Source organism: Mesocricetus auratus, unplaced genomic scaffold (genome assembly GCF_017639785.1).
Source record: "Mesocricetus auratus isolate SY011 unplaced genomic scaffold, BCM_Maur_2.0 Super-Scaffold_15014, whole genome shotgun sequence".
Classification (NCBI taxonomy): Eukaryota; Metazoa; Chordata; class Mammalia; order Rodentia; family Cricetidae; genus Mesocricetus; species Mesocricetus auratus.
The window spans coordinates 73,421,916-73,429,625 of record NW_024429186.1 but is presented as its reverse complement, the minus strand read 5'-3'; the positions used below and the strand labels follow the sequence as shown (position 1 = coordinate 73,429,625).

The window sequence follows — 7,710 nt, the reverse complement described above, 5'->3', positions numbered from 1 at the left end:
CTGACTGTGTGTTGTATTTAATTCCATTTTGTTTATCACCAAAAACGCCGACCTTGGTGATCATGAAAGCATTCTACCTATATGTATTAAAGGAGGCAAACTGGAGAATGTGCACAGTTATTGAAGAGAGTTTTCCTTGAAGCCTGATGCTGAAACATGTTTAAAGTTAATGTGCAGTGAAGATGATTTGTCTTTTAATGTTAGGACAGAACAGGGAGAACCACATGTTACGCATATAGGGATAGTGATTGCATTGTAAATGATGGTATCCACAGAACAGTGACTGCCAGTTAGGAAGGACCATGAACTGTGATGTCAAATAAAACAGTGATTTGTGCAGATCTTGTTTGGGGTGTTTAATTATCAGTTAACCAAACATTCTCTAATGAAAAATTTTTACCTCTTATCCGAGGCAGAAATTAAAGTAATGGCAAAAAAGTTCTGTCAATACTTGAGATAACTGAATGTTTTTTATTGGCCCTTTTCAATATAAAACTTCTGAGCAGTTCCATGCCTGTTCACAGTGATGAATAAGTTCCTTGATCAGCATTTTATTGCAATTGGTAAAAAGTTCTAAGTGAAATGGAAAATAATCAAATCCAGGCCAACAAAGTTTGATTTTCCCCCCCAAGTGATTTCTCAGCATCTAACCCTCTAATACTGAAATCAAGTTAATAGTGGAATGATAGAGTCTGTAACTTGTCTAAATAAGGACACACACTCCCTGCGTAGGAGGCAGTAGCTTTAATAAAACACCTTTTTGTGCCATTGGTGAAGGGTTTGCTTTGATAAGAACAAGACTTAAGGTCACTTCCCTCTGTTCATCAGGTCATTTTTTCTTCTAAAATCTTGAAAATATAGGTTCTAGTTCACTATGGCAGGTAGGTGTAGAATGAAAACAAAAACATACATAGAAGAAAATAAGTTTCTACAGGTAATTTATTTAGCAATCTGAGGGTGAATTCATTAAGGATTTCTTTCCTTCTAATCATTCTGAAACTTAGAAATGAGCACAACACACACACACATGCACGCACACACACATTCATTCATGAACCTTCCAGTCACTTGGCATACTAATACTTAGGCAGCACATATCCATTTCCTTTCCTTCTGTGCCAGGAGACAATACAGTTTAAAGAAGGATGTATCTTGCCAAATTTGGTGATGTGGTTATACAGAATAAATAGTAAAATTCTGCATGATTAATATGTATGTGTTCAATATGGCAACTCGAGAAGGATGAAACCAAAATTCTCTGAATCAACTGGTGGGAGGTGGAGGAAATTATAAATAAACAAATAAGTACCATGCAGCTTAACAAAGGTGTGGAACATTAAACAGGTGTGGCTGTGAGGTGGGGATAGGAGGTGGCAGAAAGAACTCCCAAGCAACTGTTTCTGCTTGGGAGAAGGTGGGACAGATGGGTGACCTTTACAGGAGTGGTACCTTGGGTTTAGACGTTCTGACCTCCGAGGATTTATAAATACAACTGATATAAAATTATTTCAGCTGCTCAAATTGTTTCCAGCAATGTATAATTAACTGTCTGGGGAATGTACATTGAGTTTTAACAAATTTAATTTCCAGCATAGAAAATTGTGGTTGTGCAGGAATTGTTTTTTCCAGTTTTTTCAAGTCATAGCAGAATTTTACCAAATATTCTCTACAAATGCACTGGATATAGAGTTACTTTTAGGTTTTGATCAGTATTAAGATACCAGATTATCATGTTCCCATTTACCTTGCATATACTTTCTAAGCCCATACATTCATCAAAAAATAATAAGTAAAGAAAACTTTTAAATGGAACTAAAGAGTTAGAGCTTCCTCCTTCTAAAGAGGAACCTGAAAATAAGTTAACATCACCACTAATTATATGACACAATTATATGTCTAATTCCTAAATATTCATTGTCTAATCTACTATAATCACAAACAGAATCATAGCGGTGTGCGGTCATCAGTTGTGCAGGTGGTGATTCTATCTTGGCATCAGTCAGGTCTCTTTCTAAAGAAATGTTCACCTCTTCATTGCTTTCTGTCTTTGAAGCATTCATAGCCATGATGTGCCATCATTCATTCCTTGTCAGCCAGTGTTTCCTTCTTCTCATTCACATTGGAATTAATCCTAGGGTCTTGCTCATGTTAGGCAAGCACTCTATTATTTAACAGCCCCTCTTTTACTGTTTACTTATATGTGTTATATATCAAAATACAGGGTCTCAGTTAAGTTGCCCAGGTAGGCCTCAAACTTTCCATTCTCCTGTCTCAGAATTCTCAGTAGTTAAAATGAAAACCTCAGTAGTTGATTTCTCAAACATGTTTTAGGGCAGTATGCTGATTTGTTGTGTAAAGGTATTTCCTGTCAAGTCTTGGGACCTGGGTAATCCCTGAGATCTACCTGGTAGAAGAAAACCAGCCTTCTTAAGATGTCCATTGGTTTTTGGTAATGCACCATGGCATGAACATGCCAACACACCACACACACAATAAATAGATAAATTTGTTTTGTAAGTGGGTGGGGGGTATGGGATGGGAGGCTGGTGGGGGCATGGGAGGATGGAAGAGAGAGGGAACTTGGATCAGTATGGGAAATAAGACTGTTTTTAATTTAAAGAAAAAAGAAGAAATTGCTCAACATCCTTGGCCATCAGGGAAATGTAAATCAAAACAACTCTGAGATACCATACAACACCTGTCAGAATGGCTAAAATAAAAAACACCAATGACAGTCTATGCTGGAGAGGATGTGGAGAAAGGGGAACACTCCTCCACTGCTGGTGGGAATGCAAGCTTGCTTCAGCAGCACATTTGCTAAAATTGGAACAAGACCGAGAAGATTAGCATGGCCCCTGTGCTGGTGGAAATGCAAACTTGTGCGGCCACTTTGGAAATCACTATGGCGGTTCCTCAGGAAATTGGAACCAGTCTGCCTCAAGACTTAGCTATTGCACTCTTAGGCATATACCCAAAGGATGCACATTCATACAACAAGACTTCTGTTCATAGTAGCATTATGTGTAATAGCCAGAACCTGGAAGCAACCTAGATGTCCCTCAATCGAAAACTGGATAAGGTACATTTACACAATGGAGTATTACTCAGTGGTACAAATTAATGACTTCTTAAAATTTGCAGTCAAATGGATGGAACTAGAAGAAACCATCCTGAGTGAGGTAACCCAGACACAGAAAGCTGGGACTGACATGTGAAGCAAGCTTGTTTCTGATTAAAAACAAAACAAAACAAAACAGCAACATGGTGTGTACTCACTCATAAGTGGATACTAGACATAGAACAAGGGATAACCAGCCTACAATCCACAACCCCAGAGAGGCTAAGAACCAAGGAGGACCCTAAGAGAGACATGCATGGACCCTCCCTAAGAAGGGGAAAGGGATAAGATCTCCTGAGTAAATTGGGAGCACTGGGGGAAGGAGAGGGAGGTAGGAGAAAGAGGAGGGGAGAAGGAGAGATGGGAGCAGATCTTGAGGGACCAGGATGGTGGAGTTGGGAAAACAGAAGGAGAGCAAGGAAAGTGATACCTTAATAGAGGGAGCAATTATGGGCTTAAGGAGAAACCTGTCACTGGGGAACTGTCCAGAGATCTACAAGGATGGCTCCAACTAAGAATCTAAATGCCCTTCCCCTATAATGAGATTGATGACTACCTTAAATGCCATCATAGAGCCTTCATCCAGTAGCTGATGGAAGCAGAAGCGGAGATCCAGAACTAAGCACTGAGCAGGATTCCTGGAATCAAGCTGCAGAGAGGGAGGAGCAAGTGAGAGCTCATGAACTCCAGACTGACAGCTGGGGAACCTGTATAAGACTAAACCAGACCCTGAATGTGGGTGTCAGTTGTGGGGTTTGAACACTCTATAGGGTCACTGGCAGTGGAAGCAGTATTTATCCCTAGTGCAGGAATAGGCTTTGGGAGCCCATTCCCTGTATAGGGATACTCTCTCACCCTAGATACATTGGGGAGGGCCTAGGTCCTGCCCCATATGATGTGAGAGACTTTGATGATGCCCCATGGGAGGACTCACCCTCCCTGAGGAGTGGATGGGGAGATGGTGGAAGGAATGGGAGGAGGGAGAGGGAACTGGGGTTGGTATGTAAAATAAGATTTTTTAAAAATGTAAATAAAAATAAATTTAAAAAGTAAGGTATTTTCACTAAAGCCATAATTCTACTCATGAGTTTGTTTCTTTGAGAGTAATGGTTCCTCCTTCATTGATGACAATAATATTCTAGGTATGGTTTTATTCCTATCCTATTAGTTGTTAAGTTTCTTGAGTTTCTAAATTAATGTTTTATACAAAATTTTGAGGTTTTTCAACATTTTTATTTGCAAAATTTCCTTAGCCTTTTTTTCTTCTGAGATTTTAGTACATATTTGTTATTTGCTTGATGTCTTCTACAGGTTACAGAGTATCAGCTTATTTTTTGTTTAATATTTTGGTTCTTTGGATCAGATCATTAATATTGTTTTTTCAAGTTAATATGTCATTGCATTGCCATTTCTTATATCACTATCCAGTGAATTTATCATTTCAACTATTTGCATGTTTACATCAATATTTGAAATTCTCTTGTGCTTGTTTTATTGTCTTTTGTAAATTTTGGGGTTTGTGGAATTCTTATATTTTTATATACTCCTGTATTTTAATTTTAATTTTAGCAATACCTATTTAAAAACTGCAGATATAATTTGAGGCTACTTTAAATACTTGAAATAAATTTAGAAATAATTCTATAAGCATTAATTTCTATTTTGATTACTCTCAGAATGCAACTTGCTGAGGGTCTTGATCTATACTATTTACTGAGTTTATTTTCATTTTAAAGATTTCTTTTATTTTATGTGAGTGTTTTCCTACATTCATGTCATGCATTCCTAGTACCCGTGGAGTCCCGAAGAGGATGTTGGAGCCACCATGTGGGTGCTGGGAACCGAATCCAGGTCCTCAGCACCAACATCAAGTGCCCAAGCCTCAAACCTTGCCTTTTATTTGCTTTAAATCATTTATTTTTGAGCCTGTCAGATTTCTTCTCAGCTTTGTAACCACTCATTTACCTGAGGTACTCACATTGGTAAATACTTTAAGGATGAAGTAGGCCAAATACTATGTAAACATTTTGATTTCTCTTGTTCCTAGCATCTTGATTTTACAAGTGCTTGCCTGAAGAAACTGCCCAAATTCTAAATGTGGCTGATAGAAAAGTTATTCTAAAAGAAAGTTCTCTGCTGTTGTAAGATCTAGAATATTCATGTTGGCAGTGAAGGTAAATATGTTGGAATGACATCTTAGCAACTCTGTCTAGAATTAAAATTCAGAACAATATTTTAGAATCTTATCTTTATCATATATTATTTACATTTATGCGATTATAAGAACAGCAAGTTTAGATATAATTGAATGCCAGAGTACTGGTCATTCCCATATATCTTATCGTATAATAAAAATCATATTTATTATGGTTTTGTTTTATGCAAAATCAGATCAAATAGCCATTCACCCTATACACATGTGATTGCCACTTAATCTACCAGGAGAGAGTTAGAATCATTGGAACAAATGTCAAGAAACATAAAAGGAGGCTAAAAATAAAATGTAACTATCTGAATTTATGTGGTTAATAGTAGTTCATATTGTACTCCTTCTGTGGTAACTGCTTCTGTAGTTACTAAGTATGGAGTGGACATGAAGAGACAGTGCAGAGAATGGACAGGAATTTAGTTTGTGTCTATTCATTTTCATATCTGACCATAATGTTCCTTTTCCTAGTCCACTAGTTATTTTCTATAGGTGATCATGGAAATAAACATAAACAGTGGCAGTCCCTTCATGCATTGGAAATTTAACCCCTAGACTCATGTGTTAATAGAAATTGGAGGTGATGAATTCACCAATGAGTGAATAGTTTAGTGGACTAATAAGTTGATGTAGCAGAGGCTTCATTTAAAAGGTGGGCACTCTCTGGCAGGCTTGTTCTGCCTCACCATAATATATTCTCTATCATGTTACACACAGCAAAAGGCCCTTAGCACAGTCTGTGCCATGTTCTCAGACTCCCTGGATGTTAAGGAAAAGGAATATTTTTATATATTACCTAGTCCCCACTATGCATTAATAACGGTATAAAATGTACTAAGTCAAATACCATTTCCTGTAGTAAAAGTTTCACCATAGAATTTCCTGGCCATTCTTTCTCTCATCTTTCTTTCAAGTAAAAGAACCTCGTACTTTTTTTTTAATCATATCCAAATGAAAAATGTTACTGTTAAACAACAGTATATACATGTTGAATATCTCTTAACAGATGCCAACAAAGTTTTTGTTGTTTTTATATACATTCAACATCAATGTCTAACAATTTAGAAATGTGAATGCATATAAGTTGAAAGAAGTCACAGCCAATCTATTAATGGATTTTACAATCTATTGATTAAAAAAAAATAAATGCTAACTTTAAGAGAAGCTGGATTGCATTCCTGGCACCTTTGTGTCAGTATCTTCCCAGAAGCCCTTGCAAATGTAATTCATCTCAATGCATGGATATTCACAGGGACTTTCAAGGAGAAGAGGTCTCTTGCTGTTTGTCTCACACAATGAGCCCTTGCACCTGCCTTGCTCAGCCCTTTCCCTCCGTCTTCCCCTTCCTCATTGTTATTCCCCTGGTCAGAGTCTATTTCTTTTCAGAGATTGCAAGTTATCAGCTCCATTTTCAACATTCTCTGCTGGCTTCATGACAATAGGTAGCCCTTTCCTCCTTCCTTTTCATTTATTTTTCCAAACAATTCTCAATGTCTATGGGCTGAAACCCAAAGAGGAAATATGTTTTTCTTTGTAAAGCTTTAATAGAGCTGGGTGGTAGTAGCACATAGCTTTAATCCCAGGACTTGGGAGGCAGAGGCAGGCAGATCTCCAAATTCAGGTCCAGCCTGGTCTACAGAGTGGGTTCCAAGGCAGCCAAGGCTACTCAGAGAAACCCTGTCTCAAGAGGGGAGGGAGTAAAACTTCAATAGTAATAAAATATTCAACTTTAATAGGAGAACCTATTCTAGCACTTGCATTACAACCTAATATGTGTACTGTTGGATGTGATCTTAGTATTTGGAAAATATCATTTTGACTAAATCATGAATGAAAGTTTTTAAAAGTTCTCCAAGTTTAGAGAAAACCCTCTCTCTATTTTTCCTTCCTTCCTTCCTTCCTTCCTTCCTTCCTTCCTTCCTTCCTTCCTTCATTCCTTCCTCCCTTCCTCCCTCCCTCCCTCCCTCCCTCCCTCCCTCCCTCCCTCCCTCCCTCTCTCTTTCTTTCTTTCTTTTTTGGTTCCTGCCTAGCAAGTTTATCTTCCTTGAAGGTATATTTGAAAACTAGCTGAAATGCTGAGAAGTGTGAACTGTGGGCATAAACGCACAGACTATACATTAATATTGTATGTTACAGTAAGCAGGCTGAAGCTGGTGAGTGCGTTTGTTCATTCATCTTCACATATGTACAGCAGCACATTGCTTCAGAAAATTCCCTGGACAGATTGTGCTGTGGATGTATTTTCCTCTGATGGCTCCAGTGCTGTGCTATTTTGAGGTTTCTTTTTAAGCCTCTGTCTGCCTAGTTTTAGATGGGTTGACCGTTAAACATTTCTGATCAAACTGAAATTTACATTCCAGTGAATTGGTTTTCCATTGCTGTGTAG

General features: G+C 37.9%; 1 non-coding gene across 1 annotated transcript; it reads left to right on the top strand.

Annotated features, from left to right (window-relative positions):
• Positions 1 to 2,797: 2,797 nt before the first annotated feature.
• LOC121139553 lies at positions 2,798 to 2,902 on the top strand. The gene has a single exon (XR_005876468.1). It is a non-coding gene; the product is annotated as a U6 spliceosomal RNA (small nuclear RNA).
• Positions 2,903 to 7,710: the final 4,808 nt, after the last annotated feature.